Raw genomic sequence first — 15,721 nt, 5'->3', positions numbered from 1 at the left:
TCCATCCATCCCTCCCTCTCCATCCATCCATCCATCCATCCATCCATCCATCCATCCATCCCTCCATCCATCCCTCCATCCCTCCCTCCCTCCATCCATCCCTCCCTCCATCCCTCCATCCCTCCCAGCTGCAGCCCCTGCCTCTCCTGGGATTCCCAGCTGCATTCCGCCTGTGTTTGTACCGACAGCACCAGCTCAGGAACGGCTGTGCTGGTCCAAGTCCATCACCAGGACTTTCTGTGCAAATCCTGGAGGAACTGTGCGTCCCAGGAAATCCCATGGTATAACAGAGCCAAGCAGGAATACTGCTGGTCATCTCCTGCAGCTCCACTGGTCTGAGGAGAACCTCAGATCCTGTGGGATTAGGGGGACGAGGCAGCAAATGCAACAAAGCCAGAAAATGGGGCTGTGTCAAGGGAAGCACAGTCAGCTGTTGACCCACCAATATCGACAATTAATTCTTGCAGCTGTAACGAGTTTGAGGCAGACCTGTGACTCCCCCACACTCCTTTCACACATAAATATATGGAATTCTCCTCCTCTTGCCCCAGGACTTGCCAGCTAAATATAATCCCCAGTTTCTCAGGAGCAAACAGCAAAGCAAAGGGGTTTGCAGGGAACAACTCTCTCCTCCTGGAGAGTCCAGACACAGGAATATGATGGCGTTTCCCCCTCTCCCTGTGCCCACCATGGACTGCACGAGTCCCCTTTAATTCATTTAATTATACAAGTTCTATTACTTCATCTAAACCAACTTCAAATAGTTTGGGTTCTCTCATGTTTAATGCTTCACTATCAGAGCATTTTTCTTAGATAAGTGAGAAATTAATGCTCCATTTGTTTCTTGTCAAGCTGGATTTTTTCATTCGAATTTCATTTTACTGAACATCTTCCCCAAATGTCAGTCCAGCTGTTCTCAGATGCAGAATAAAATCCATTGCTGGCTTTGTTTCATGCACCACGTAGCAGACACATATCCTTGAGGCCAGAGCATCCCAAATATTTGTGCAAATGGCACAGCTTCCCTGCCAAAATTCAGTTATTCCCACTTTCCCAAATAAATCATAGAACAGCAAGCACTGCACCCTTCCCAAGCTGCAAACAAAACCAGATTTGCAGCTATCTTTCCATGGAAAAGGACTGTTCAAGATGATTTTTACTCACTGATTTATTCCCTGGAGACTTAAACTCTTCCTGTTTAAAGAGGAAATTTTAACATGAGGGGTGAAGCCAGAGGATTTACAGCTCGGCAGGGCTGTTTTCTAAATTCTAAATATTTCTAAATTCAAGTCTTAAGGCACAAGGAAACTCCAAAAATTAAACCAGCAGACCCAGCACAGGCCAGCTCCTAAGAAATGATCTCTTTAAATCAGCTGAGTTCCTTGGCTCAGAGAGTGGGATGTGCTCTCCCTCTAGAGTTGTAGCTGGAGCCCAGAGCTGGGAGTGAGAGGAGTCATCCTGCTCTTATCCGTTCAAAAAGAGAAGTGGCCTTGAAAATCCATCTTTGCATCAAATCCTACCAGCAGCATTTCATCCAGCCTCGACCAGGAGCCTTAACACACCCCAGAGCCACTTCCATCAAGAGCTGCAAGCAAACCACTCACACAAACTGGTATTTACATTGTCTCAGCGCTCATTATCCTCAGCACATCTTCCTCTTCACTCCTGGCACAGCGATACAATCAAGCAAATTCCCCCTGAAGAGTTTAATTAAAGCCCTCTCTGCCCTGAAAAGCTGCAGGATCACTCCTTGGAACAACACAGGAATAAAAAGCGTTTGCCTCGCGCCCATTCAAACATCTGAAGTGCAGGCAGGAAGAAAAGGAATAAATAAAACCTCCCAGACAAGCGGCTCTCCTGGAAGAGCCATCTGCTCCCGGTGCCCCAGGAAACGCAGCTCCTCTGGCTTGTCAGCAAATGGGAACCAGCCTCGGAGTTCAGGGAGCCGAGAGCCGTGCTCTGCCCTGATCCTGGCACTCCGGAAATGTCAGGGATAAGCTCATTTCCATCCTGATGAATAATGCACACAACAGCACATGGATGCACGGGAATTCTGCCCTGGGAGCTGGGCGGGTTGGGAAATGGAAGCATGAAAAGAGGGAATGAGGTTCAAGGAGCCTGACACCTCTCAGTGCTGCAGCTATTCCACATTTTTATCACATTAGAAGGAACTGGGCTGGAATAACTCATGTGAGGGAAAATGCATTGGATTTTTTTTCTGGTCCTGGCAGCTTCACTGCACCTCTGCAAAGACAGGGCAGACGTGGCCAAGCTCCTCAGCCAAGTGACACTGGTGACATGGAGCTGTGGCTCCAGATCCTGCCCAGCCCCAGACTGGGAGCTGAGAAATCCCCTCTCACACTCACCCTGCATCCCAAAGGAAGCACAAATTAATACCAAGGCACAGCAAGGCCAAGGATCCACTTGCTCCTGCTGGCAGAACTCCAGGGAGGCCATGGCTCGGCTTCTGCAATTATTCACTGGGGAAAAAAAGGAAAAGAAAAACAAACCCACAGAGAGAAAATTCCCAAGGAAGAGGAATCACCCTTTAGTTTTCTGGTGTTTAATGTGCAGGAGGAATTACAGGCATAAGGGCATTGGGCTTGTGAGCCCATGGAGTCCAACCATCCCAGCACCGCCAAGGCCACCACTGCCCCACGTCCCCAAGTGCCACCTCCACACGGCTTTAAATCCTCCAGAGATGAAGACCCACCTGTGCCAGGCTGGAGCACCCTTTCCAGGAAGGAATTTCCCCAATATCCACCCTGAGCCTGCCCTGGCCCAGCCTGAGGCCGTTCCCTCTCCTCCTGTCCCTGTTCCTTGGGAGCAGAGCCCGACCCCCCCGGCTGCCCCCTCCCAGCCCTTTCCCGCCCCTGATTTTCCTTTGTTTGCACCCATTCTGCTCAATCCAAGAGGAAACAGGCACCAGCAGCCCAGGACTGGTTCTAAGGCATGTTCTGGGGCACAGGCTGGGAATTTTGCCTACAAATGCTGTGCCTGGAGTCTGGGTTTGGAACCCTGCTCTGGATTTAAAAGCTTTCTATTGAATCCTCTCAGTAAGGCCTTGTTTTACAGTCATAGACTCACAGCCTGGGCTGGGTGGAAGGACCCCAAAGCCCATCCAGTGCCACCCCTGCCATGGGCAGGGACACCTCCCACTGTCCCAGGCTTCTCCCAGCCCCAATGTCCAGCCTGGCCTTGGGCACTGCCAGGGATCCAGGGGCAGCCCCAGCTGCTCTGGGCACCCTGTGCCAGGGCCTGCCCACCCTCCCAGGGAACAATTCCTGCCCAATCTCCCATCCAGCCCTGCCCTCTGGCTCCCAGGCAGAGCTGTCTGGAGCAGCAGGCTGGTCTCTCCCACTGGAAAGCAGCCCAAAGCTCCAGGATAATGAATACTTAGCATCCCTTCCCTTTTAAAAGCATGGAGGTAGGAGCACATTGGGAACAGAATCTGCAGAAGCCGCTTGGCAGGTGCTGGAAAACAGAGCCAGAGTTCCCCAAATCGCTCAGGCAGCCACAGGGAAATCCAGGAAAACCCCTAAATCCACTGCTGTGGACAATGTCAGTGCCTGGGTGATTTCCTGTGTCACAGGGCAGGGACAGGAGCTGGTGTTACCCTGCCTGAGACCCTCACACACTCCTGGGGGAGCATCCCAGGCAGGAACACGGAGCTGCAATTCCTGAAGAACTTCTTAAATGCTCCATTTACTTCAGGGGGTGCAAAGCTCTTCGTTTGTAACACAGGCAGAGATTTAATGATGAGATGGATTTTCTTCAGAAGCATCTAAAGGTTTCTAAAAGGCTTTGAGCATTAAAGGGAATCGGAGATCAGGCTGGAATTTTGCCTGGTGTTTTTCTCTGGTTTCCCTCCCCTTCCCCAATCCCAAGCTCAGGATGGTAATTAGAGCACTTTACCTTCCCTCTGGAAATTGGAGTCATTATGGGAGCCTGGGAAGAAGGAGTTCAGCTCATCTCTATTCCATATAACAGCTCCTAAAAATACAGCAAGGGTGGAATCACGAGGATGACACAGCCTGAAATAACAAAGCCAAGCTTTAATTTAGCCCTGCAAGGACCTCTCCAACCACCTGCCGGGGGGTTGAGGCAGAAAAAGAGCAAAAGTGGACCCTGCAAAAACAGCAAAAAGAAACATTCCTTGGCTGATCTCTGCAGCACTAATCAAGACAACAGAGATGTTCATTTGAAGGGAGGGCAATTTGGCTCCGCATTATCCAAACCCCACCATTTCCCAACATCCTAAAAGCTTTTCTAACTAAAACAGGCTCTCAAACTGTCATGTGCTGGCTCTAAACCATCTCAGTCTCAACCACTAATCTCTCTTGAAAGAATCTCTCTGGTGAAAGGGACTCTCAGGGCTGTGGCTAAAAATTTAATGATTCAATTATTTGGTATCATTTTAATGAAGTCATTTCAAGAGCATGAAATTGATGCCACCTGTGGAATATCTTCTGTATTTTTGAATTAGGGGCTTATTCAGGTCTGAGATTGGTGTTTCCAGCAGCCCTTTTGTGCAGTTATTTACAATTCAGCTTAATTACAGCATCCTGCAAGCTCAGCTGTCAGCCTGACGTTATATAACCCTCTCTAAAAGAAACAGATTATTTAATACAGGAATTGGAAACTGTGACAAAAATCCAGAGAATGAAATAGAAATTTATCTTTCTGAACACATTTTCATTACCCCATAAATTTCCCTCAAAGCTTTGGGAGGCAAACGGGGCTCTGCTGAATTTGTAGAACGACGTTATTCCAGTTAGAGAACAGAATAAAGGGTAAAAGTCCATTTGGTCCCTGTGTTCTAACACGAGGTTTCTAAAGAAGCTTCCAAATGCCAAGTGCAACGTTAGTTTTACACAACAATTGGGTTTGTTGAGACTGATAAAACATCTTTTAATGAAAAAAAAACCCATGGAGAAATTACACATCGAAATTAAATATCAAAATGAATATCAAAACAACAAACCTCATCTTCATATTCACTGTGCAACAACCAAATTCAATGCTCTCTGCTGGCATAAATGTTTTAAAAGGGGGGGTAAAAATTGGGTTTCTCAAAATGCAGTCCTAAAATGTCAGGTATTTTCATTTTCCAGAAGTGGAATAATGAAGGGTTTTCACATCTGTTAAACTGACGCAGGAGTGACCTCTCACACTGGGATCAATGATATTCCTTAATATCAGTGGGGAGAAATCTCCCAAATAAACTGGAGGATTGCACAGCTGAAGAAGAGGAGGAGAAAAAGGGGGGCAAAGAGAGCATTTTTGTTAATTTTTATCTCCTTTGGAATTCATTCACACTTGACCTGAGAGAATATGAATATTAAAATTGTATGAAGGTAGGTGAGGAAAAAACCCACAAAATGCCAGAGTTATAAGAGGAAACACTGAGTAATAAATGAGAAATAAAAAGCTGTTTAAGTGGCTTTAATGCCGAATTGGATCGTTATGAAAGTTTAGTAATGACCTGAGGAATTTATGCATTAAATTCAGATTGAGGCGAAGCTTCCATGCAGGAAGGTCCCTGCAGTGCCAGGCTGCTGCCTTCCCACAGACCATGGCAGGAATCACGGGAAGGACCCTGAACTGCCCCAGGCTACGCGGATTGCTCCAGAAAAAGAACCTGAACAGAACAGGACAAGCTGAAATGGCTGCAGCACAAACTGAGCAGGAACAGCCTGTGTGGGAAATGCACTTCAAAGCAATTCCAATTCATATGCAGGAGAGGAAAACAACCCTGGAGTTGAGGGTCAGAGGGTGGATGAGCAACACTTGGTGACGTTCTGCCAAATTAAAATGAGGATCAAAGGCAATTTCCCCAACAGTGGGACCAGGGACAAGGAATATTCACTCCAGCTCTGGTATTTTAACTGACTGTGCTCTGAGTTTCCAGCTCATTACAGAGATAACTGTGCAGACTCACCCCACAGACGGGACAGAACCCCAGGGTGCTTTGGGTGGGAAGGGACTGTGAAAAACGAGCTTCACTCTCCTGTGAGGATTTAAAAAGTTTAATATAAAGACAATAAGAGACACATAAAATAAAGCAAAAAGGTAATGGCTGGGTGCCTTGGCGCTCTGCCAAGAGCACACCTGATGCTCGAGATGAGTCCTTTTTATACCATTTTTACTGTCTGTTCTCTATTCATATTCAAACTTTTCCCGGAGCTGTTCTGCATGGCCACTCCTTGGTTCCGCCTTTTTAGAGCATGCGTAGTCTTCTGCCTTGTGGTTTTATTTCTTTTGATTCTTGGGGTTGGGCCCGCTAGGTAAGAGTCGATGGTGGGGTGGATCTCTTAATTCTCCAGACAGTCAGGGCTGATTGCAGCTTTGGGCCTCTTTGCCCCCCGGGCAGAGCGGTGATAGCGGCTCTCGGACTCTCCTGGCCGCCCGTTCTCCGGGCAGAGCAGCCTTTGGGCCCTTTTGTTCTCTGGACAAAGCGTTGATCAGCAGCTTCTCGGGCCTCATCCTCTGCTCGCTTGGAGGTTCTCTTACTTGCTCACACTTGCTAACATTCTTGCTAAAAAGAGAGAAAACTCCATCCACACAGCAAAAGAATTTCTAACATTATATAATATCTACCTTTATACTTGCGAGAAGCCAATATTACAATATATGTTTATAACAGGACCTTAAATCCCATCCAGCTCTGTGGGCAGGGACACTTCCACCATCCCAGCGTGCTCCAAGCCTTGTCCAGCCCGGCCCTGAGGGACTCAGGAGTACAACAGCATTATAGATGGTTGGCTTTCACGGGCTGGTTACCTATGTATCGATAATTAGTTGATGAGTTGTTAAATAAAGTGCCCAATTCATGTAATGTGGATTTAAATGGCTATGAGCTAATGAGTTGGGTGTACGGGAAGCAATGCACGGGTACGACCTTTGGGGCAGCTACAGCAGGAACCGGCTGGGCTTTGTGTAAGGAACCTTCTGGAAGCGTTACCTCATGGCATGATATCACCACCTGAGGCCCTGATTGGAAAGGGAGCCGGCCAATGGAATGAGCCGACGGGAAATGATTGGCCAGGAGTGCACCATGCTGTCAGCCAATCACAGCGCTGGGAACTGGCCAATCAGCGAGAGGATCGAACGCGCACCAATCACAGGGGGGCAGAGACTATAAAAGCTGACCCGGTGCTTGGTACCGTGTTCTGTAGTGGGCACCAATCATGGGGGTGACAGGGACTATAAAAGCTGACCCAGAGCTCAGTACTGTGTTCTGTGGTGGGCACCAATCATGGGGGTGACAGGGACTATAAAAGCTGACCCGGTGCTCGGTACTGTGTTCTGTGGTGGGCACCAATCATGGGGGTGACAGGGACTATAAAAGCTGACCCGGTGCTCGGTACTGTGTTCTGTGGTGGGCACCAATCACAGGGGTGACAGGGACTATAAAAGCTGACCCGGTGCTTGGTACCACGTTCTGCAGTGGGAACCAGGGGTGTGAGGGAGTGCCTGGTGTGTCACATTGGGCATGGTTCTGCCTTGTCGTGTAGGGCCTGGGCTTATCTTGAGTCCGTGTTCCCAGTTGTTAACTAATAAACAAGTTAATCTGCCAAAAGGTTGCCCGCCTCGTTTGTAACAACAGGTCTGTACCTCCAGGATCTCTGGGATGTGTTGGGTGATGTCCTGCGAGGCCTGGGGAGGGAAGGAGCTGCTGAAGCAGCTCTTCCCCAGGGTCAGAGGAGTCAGAGGATATTTCTCATGATCAACAATAACCCTGTGGAGCTGGTCCTGCTGTGGGGCTGCAGAGTTCAGAGCTGATGATTCCTGACTGAATGGGGTTCTAAAAGCTGGGCTGGTGCAGAATTCCAGCTGACGGCGGCTCCCAGTGTGTAAGCCAAGGCGGCAGATGTCACACTCAGAGCCACCCAGTGTGACACCTGTGACACCCTCGCTCAGGTCACTCCTCTCTGCTCTGCCTGCTGCAAACCCCCGTGGTGATGTTTGTGCAGGGCAGGGGGTATTTTGCAGATCACAGCATCCCAGAATCCCTGAGGCTGGAAAAGCCCTCCCAGCCCATCGAGTCCAAGCTGTGCCCGATGCCCACCCTGTCCCCAGCCCAGAGCCCTGAGTGCCACCTCCAGGAATTCCTGGGTGCCACCTCCAGGGATGGGCACTCCAAACCTCCCTGGGCAGCCCCTGCCAAGGCCTGAGCACCCTTTCCATGGGGAAATTCCTGCTGCTGTCCACCCTGAGCCTGCCCTGGCCCAGCCTGAGGCCGTTCCCTCTCCTCCTGTCCCTGTTCCCTGCCAGCAGAGCCCGACCCCCCCGGCTGCCCCCTCCTGTCAGGGACTTGTGCAGAGCCACAAGGTCCCCCCTGAGCCTCCTTTGCTCCAGCCTGAGCCCCTTCCCAGCTCCCTCAGCCGCTCCTGGGGCTCCAGCCCCTTCCCAGCTCCGTTCCCTGCCCTGGACACGCTCCAGCCCCTCCAGGGCTCTCCTGGTGGGATGTGCCCAGAGCTGCCCCAAGATCCCAGGGGGTCCCTTGCTGGGGCTGGCACAGGGGACAGTCCCTGCCCTGGGGCTGTGCCCACACTGGGGCTGGCACAGCCCAGGGGCCATCGGCCTCTTGCTCCCCTAGGCATCCCTGGGCTCGTGTCCAGCACTGCCACCAGCACCCCAGGGCCTTTTCCAATGGACAAATTTCCAGGGAACACCACTGGGAGCAGCTTGTCCCTGGCACAATCTAAGGGGGGACTGTCCCCAGTGAGCACCTGCAGCATCTGCACAGGTGAGCACACCTGGTGTGTGCAGAGTGAATTTACAGCTGCTGAATTTCCACCCCACTCACCTTTCCCGGTGCTCCCGGGGTTTGCGAGGTGGGTTTGTGCTCCCAGGATGGGTTGGAGAGCTGGAGGAGCCAGCAGCTCGTGAGGAGGATCTCAGGCAGTGCAGAGGAGCTGCCCCTGCCCGGCTGCCTCAGTTAATTAGCAGTGCACAGAATGGACCTGAGAGATAATTAGATTACCTGAGGGGTCAAAGCATTCCCACATCACTCAGTGCTTCACAGCCTGCCCAGAGAAATGAGCCCAGATTCCTGGGGACTTAGGCAGAGCTTAAAAGGAGATAAAATGTGGCACAAGTTTGATTCAGGGAGCAGGACCAGCCTGGCTGAGAGCAGGGGTTGACTGTTCCCTGTTTTCAGCTGGCACAAGTGGCACAAATGAACAGGTACAGATCAGCTCCTCATCCATCTCCAAGGAAATCAAGAGTCAGAAAAGGCTTTTTGCTTGGAACTCTTTGATCTTTGTTCCCTGGCCTCCTCTGAGGGGAGACCTCCTACCAGGGATATCCAACAACAGCAGTGAGGGCTCCCTGCTGAAAGAACAAGCAAAAATTCCTAAAAGGGGTTTTATATTCTCTTAAATCTGCATTTCTTTATCCCAGAATGGTTGAGAGGGACCTTAAAGCCCATCTCATTCCATCCCTTCTATGGACAGCAACACCTTCCACTACCCCAGGTTGCTCCAAGCCACTAAAAATCTAAATTATTTCCATCTCCTGTGTAACTTTGTGAACTCCACAAACATCTAAATCCCAGGGTGAACAAAAACTCCCCCAAAGCAAACAGAACAATATTTCCCAAACTTTACTTAAGCAGCAAGGTCAAAATCTGGACGTGGCCTCGGTGGTGTCACTTGGAAAGAATGGATTTTGACATCCCAATGTGAGGATTCGTTTCCTAACCTGGAAAACCCCACGTGGCACCCGACATGAGTAGTTAATTAAAACAGGGGTCATTAAAAATGCAAACAAATAAAACAAGGAACCCTGAGAATCAGACAAAGGTGTGCTGAGAATATAAAAATAGCAGCTATAAAACCACTCATAAAAACACACACAAATAGCCTGTGACTTAACTTTCTACATCTATAATATACAAATAATAAGGGTTTTAAATTCACTCATGGCTGAGCAATCAAGGAGAAAGCAGCTCCTGAAGACTGAACCACCAGAACTCCCTGCTACACATTTTAAAAGCAAGCAGCAATTATGAAGTTGCCCAATCAAAGCTTCTAATGCTGACTTTTCAAAGCAATTTGTAACCATTAAGCAAATGTTTCAGCTCATGGGCAAGGCAAACATCGCTGTGCAGCTTCACTGAAGAGTTAAATTTGAGTAAAAGAGAAAAATGGAACTTTTCCAGGGTTATGCAAAGAATTTGTATCATCTGAACCGGAGAGTAAAGCCCCGATTCCGCCTCCTCTGCCTTAAAAAGGAAGATGCAGAAGCTCCCGCCCTCCTTGTAATTGTTTTTGAGATAATATTTGCATTATTTTATTGAGCAGGAGAAGAGTCACACTCTGAAATATCAGCAGCAGTCCAGAAAGCCATTATGAGAAGCAATTACTGCAGGTTACTGATTTGGAGCATCTGGGGAGATGGATTAAGCTTGGGCTTGGATTTAAATTTAAAACAAGAATTCTCTTAGACCCTGGACGTCAGATTAATGCTGATAAAGCCCTGGAGGGGTTTGGTACCTCTGGGCTGGACTGGAGGGTAAAACCCAGAGTTGTGCTGGCTGCTGAGGGGGTGGGTTTGGCCCTCCAGACAGCACCTTATGGAATGCCTGCAGCTCCTCATACCCCGGGAACACCCTGGATTTGCAGGTGTAGTGAATGAAAAGCTGTGGGAAAGGCTTAGGAGCAGCACCCACTCCTAACAGGAAAAATTCCAGTTTACCCAGTGTCGAAGTGCAGGTGACAAAGGGCAGAACTGTTGCAGGGAACTGGGGTTATCTGCAGCCATGGGGTATGTGGGAGCAAGCACAGCTCCTTCATCCCCAAACCCTGCTTCAGCCCGAGGATTTGCCATTGTCCTACCCGAATCCAAGGCCAAACCCCGGGAGCTGGGATGTGCCTGCAGGGCTCTCCAAAGCTCCAGGAACCCATTCCCCAGTTCCTGCAGGGGCCGCGGTGTCCCTGCCCTTAGGGAGGGGAAACTGGGCATTTCCACTGGGAACGCTGTCCAGGATCTTGCTGGGGGTGCTGGTACCTGAGGGAGGCAGTGCCGGTGTCCCTGCTGCCCCGAGGGGACACTGCCAGAGCTGTGGGACAGCCCTGCCCGCTCCTGGCACATCTGCGTGGAGCTGCAGGAGATGCTTCAGTGAATCAACGAAATCTGTGAATTATGGAATCATGGAGGCTGGGAAATCCCTCTGGGAACATCCACTCCAACCATCCCAGCACTGCCAACCCGCCCCTGCCCCACGTCCCCAGGTGCCACATCCACAGGGCCTTCAAATCCCTCCAGGGATGGGGACTCACCCGTGGACAGCCCTTTCCATGGAGGAATATTCCTTAATATCCATCTAAAAGGACACCTTAATCCAGGGTCTTGTTTTTGGTGAACTTCCAGCAATAACAGCCAAAAGAAGAGCTGAGTTTTGGAATAAGGGCTGGAGTGGGAGGGATGTGCCCACATCAGTCCGGAGCTGGGCCTGAGTAACTCCCTGATTTATTAAATTCTGAAATAAGTTATCTTTATCTGAGGAGAACCACGTCCAGATTCAAAGGAAGGTTCTCAGTCACCACAGAGAGGAGAATTCCAGAGGTGGGAGCAGCTCTGTCTCAGAGGTGCCCACAGGTCTGTTCCTTGGAAAAGGGGGGAGAATCCCTGGGCTGGCAATCCCACCACGCTCACCAGGAGCCACTTCCAGCATCCATTTATCTGCGAGGATTTTCCTCCTTGTGCTGGGTCCCACAGTGGGAGGAGTAACAACCACCAGGAGTAAAGAGTTATGTGTAGATCACTCCAGAAAATAACGGAATTCCACCTAAATTGAGGGGTGTAACTCTTAAACTCAGGTGTGAGGAGGTGGAGAGATCAGGTTTCTTTAGGTGATACTTCAGGTGTGAACACGTTCAGCTGGAAAAAACAGTGAAAATGAAAAAAAATTAAACCACTTGGATTTCAGAGAATCCCAGACTGGTTTGGGTGGGAAGGGACCTTAAATCCCACCCAGTGCCACCCCTGCTGTGGCAGGGACACCTCCCACTGTCCCAGGCTGCTCCCAGCCCCATCCAGCCCCTTTCCAGGTCTGGCTGGGTATGAATTTCACAGCAGAAATGCTCCCCTTTTACACTGAGCACACAAAAATAAAAAGGATTAGTGCTTAATGCGTGATCTTTCTCATCATCTGAATTTTAAACGAATTTTAGAGCAGCTTCATTATCTGCTCAGTGGAGCTTTATTTGTAGCAGTGCTTCTCCCAGCAGCCAGGCGAGGGGGGCAGCACGGAGAAAAGGGGCTCAGGTGGAGTTTAATTGCCCGGGAAAGCCAAACAAAGGGAACTGCTGGGGCTGGTTGTGGGGTTTGAGGGATTGGCACCAGCCTCAGAGCAGCCACCACAGAGGGGATGTGGGGAGGGCCAGGGATGGAGGCCCAGCATTCCCAGGGGGAGAATTCCTTTGGGGTGGGGGTCCAGCATACCCAGGAAAGAATTCCTGTGGGATGGAGGTCCAGCATTCCCAGGGGGAGAGCAGAGTTCCCCATGCTCCCTGTTAGGAACACAGCAGTGCCCAAATGAACCCACTGGAATAGAGAGGGAAGGGAAAGCAGGGAGGTGGAAAAGCAGCACTGAAACGTGGGCTGGGAAAAGGGAACAGCAGGAGTCTGCACCTCCAGAGTTCGTCTTTGAGGGTAAGTCAGGATCACAGTAAAGAAATACAGAACTGCAGGAATCTCCCCTTTGGAATACACAGGGTTTGATGTTCTTGCAGGATTTCTGTGAATCCAATAAAAGGAATAATGTATGGATACCTATGGCCTACCAGGCCTGCCCTAAACCACGTATGTGCTTTAGATTCTCAGTTTACTGCACACATTGTTTCTCGTTCGCTTTGTTCGGGGTATTCTGAGGTTGTTTTGGGGTGTTTTGGGGTTTTTTTACTAATAAGGGTGATACAGGAGGTGATCACCCCTCCAGCCCCAGCTCCTGCAGCATTCCCAGTCTCCAGGTGGACATATCCACTCATCACATCCCAAAAAAGCCCAATATTCCCCTCAGGTGCCTCCCAAGGGTGCTGGGCACAGCGAGTTCCCCCCGTTTGTGCCCCCAGAGGAGCTGCCATGGGAACACCTCTGCTCAGCCCTGGTTAATTTTGGGAATGGAGCACGTGGAATATCCAATCCCACAGCCTTTGAATCCATCCATTAACAGCCTGCCTGGATTTATTTAACATTTCCCCAGCCACAGGCAATTTCCAGGACGCCTCACTCAGCAGAGCTGATAAGAGGCGCAGTAACCAGGTGTGACAGGGAACAACGGAGCCATAAATGAGGGAACAGCTTTGGGAATTGTAACTCCCAGATCCCAACACAAGCGCTGTTCCTGGACCCTGTGGTGCCCAGGCATCATCCGCTGTTTACAGGCCGGGTGGCAAAATAAATATTGCAACAGATCTCCTCCTCTGTGCCACAAAACTTCGTTGTCTCTGCCTTTCCTGGAGGTTTTATTCCTCCTTTTCCCAGGAAGCTGGAAAAGAGCCCCCTCGAATGAGCAATCAGCCTCATCTCCTGCCCGGTCTGCGATCACACCGGGACTGTTCTCACCATCAAACACTTTGACTGCTCAAAACTTTCCAGCCAGGTCCATTGGTTTGGTTTCTGCCATAAAACCCAGGCTGGAATGAGGGGGAGGGCGCTGACAGTGAGGAGCTGAAATCACTGCAGGGTTTTTTACACTTTTCTCTGGAATTATTCCCGCTCTGTAAAATGAAGCAAGTTTTGCCATCTGCCCACAAACCTCTCTCCATTTCCAGCCTTGACTTTGCTGCTGGTCTCCATAAATCTCAAATTCTGTGGAAATCACAAGGATCCAAAGGATTAAATAAGGGTGGATGAGGGCTGGTGTGGGCTGGGCACTGTCCACCTGCTTCCCGAGCAGCCCTTAGCACATGGATACCCATGGGTGGAGGACATTCCCTACACTGGAGAGAGTCTTTTTCCTCTTAATGTTCTCTATTTTTCATGGAATCTCAGACTGGTTTGGGTGGGAAGGGACCCCAAAGCCCACCCAGTGCCAGCCCTGCCATGGCAGGGACACCTCCCACTGTCCCAGGCTGCTCCCAGCCCCAATGTCCAGCCTGGCCTTGGGCACTGCCAGGGATCCAGGGGCAGCCACAGCTGCTCTGGGCACCCTGTGCCAGGGCCTGCCCACCCTCCCAGGGAACAATTCCTGCCCAATCTCCCATCCATCCCTGCCCTCTGGAAGAGACAATGTGGAATGTCCCCTCTCTGCTCACACCTGGAACATGGACTGGGAGAAGAGACAGCAGAGAATGGAGAGAGGAGAAAATTCCCACTGGAAAAGTGCTCCCAATGACCTGGAAAACAAGACTTCCTTTTGGTTTTTCCCCCTTTGGAGAGGAGGGATGGCTGCAGCTGATAGATGGTGGAGGAAATTGCCTGGAGTTAATTACTTATCCTGTTTATTGCTGCGCTGCAATCAGACAGAGCTGGTTTCTAGACATCCTCTTAAATCCAAGGAAACAAATGGCAACAGCAATTTGGGAAATGAAAATATCCCCAAAATGCACCCAGAGCATCCTGCAAACAGCACAAGGACGTGCTCATGGGACACCTGCTCCAAGGTCCTCCTCCCCAGTGAGGAATGCCTGGATACTGATGTGCAATTCCACCCAGCCACGGAATTTTGTCACATTTGGAAAATAAGAAGAAATTGGGGTGGGTTATTTTTCTCTGGCTGTTTTCCTCTGGTTGCCAAGGTCACTCTGTGGTGGATTTAACTTCCTGCAGATACTGTGGTGAAGGCTCATCCACGTCAGGGAATCTTGGAATGAACTGATGCTAAAACCAAAGCATTTCTTCTTTATTGTGTCCCCTTCTCCACAAACCACCCCACAATTACTCCATTATTGTTTGTCCTGTTTCTCCAACACCAGGAATTTTTCTCTCCTGTTTAGTGCCTCTGTCCCTTGCACACCCTGGAATTATGGCCATTTTCTCTGTCGATCTTTTGTCAAGTGGCTTCTCTCCCCCATTTTGGAGCTGGACTAAGCAGAGCCTGGGCATTGCAGCAATTCCAGAGCAGGAAAATCCCACAGCCAAAAACCAGGAGTTATCCAGGTTCTTGGAGAAGTATTTCCATGGCTGTGGCTAAGGAATCCTGTAGGGCACATTGAGCTGTGGAGGCTGAAATTCCTGCTCCACAACCCTAAATAATAATAATAAAAACATTTTACAAACACCCCAAAACCCATCAAAAACCCCTAAAATTTCCAAACAATTTTGTTCTTCCATCAGTTAAACCCCAGATTTCTTTACCCCAGTCTCTCACTTCTGATCCAGGCACTGGTATCAATTTACTCCTAAAAATTAAAAGAACAAACATTTGGGGAAGCCTGACCCCTCCCGGGCACCCCAGTGGCCCCATTTCATCTGCTGCATTATCGAACTCCATTGCAATTATTGGTCTTATTTCATATTTTAATGTAATTACACTTGGCCTTTGCTCTAATAAATACCTGAACCAGGAATTCCGACAAGAAATTCAAACACCCTGAGCCTGCTAAGGAGAAAATGCTGAGAGAAAGGTGATGCTGCTTAAACAGCTCTGCTCCCAAATCAATACAGAATACATTCATAAATTAACAATCACTCCAGACTCAAACATCTATTGCTGGGGGAACACTGCATAATTAAACCATGGGAGTGAATAACTAATTAAAATTTAATT

At 49.6% G+C, this 15,721-nt stretch overlaps 1 long non-coding RNA gene across 2 annotated transcripts in view; it reads right to left on the bottom strand.

Moving 5' to 3' along the window:
* Positions 1–1,967, bottom strand: part of LOC121660311 — a 13,091-nt gene extending 11,124 nt beyond the window's left edge. For both annotated transcript variants that reach the window (XR_006014596.1, XR_006014595.1), the window contains exon 1: positions 1,838–1,967. This is a non-coding gene — a long non-coding RNA (uncharacterized LOC121660311). The remainder of the gene's footprint in view (positions 1–1,837) is intronic.
* Positions 1,968–15,721: the final 13,754 nt, after the last annotated feature.

The sequence above is a fragment of the Corvus kubaryi genome, unplaced genomic scaffold (genome assembly GCF_017639235.1).
Source record: "Corvus kubaryi isolate FWS band 111438036 unplaced genomic scaffold, C.kubaryi_AGA036_p1.0 138, whole genome shotgun sequence".
NCBI lineage: Eukaryota > Metazoa > Chordata > Aves > Passeriformes > Corvidae > Corvus > Corvus kubaryi.
Note: the sequence above shows the minus strand (reverse complement) of the source record. Positions and strands in the feature narration are given on the sequence as shown.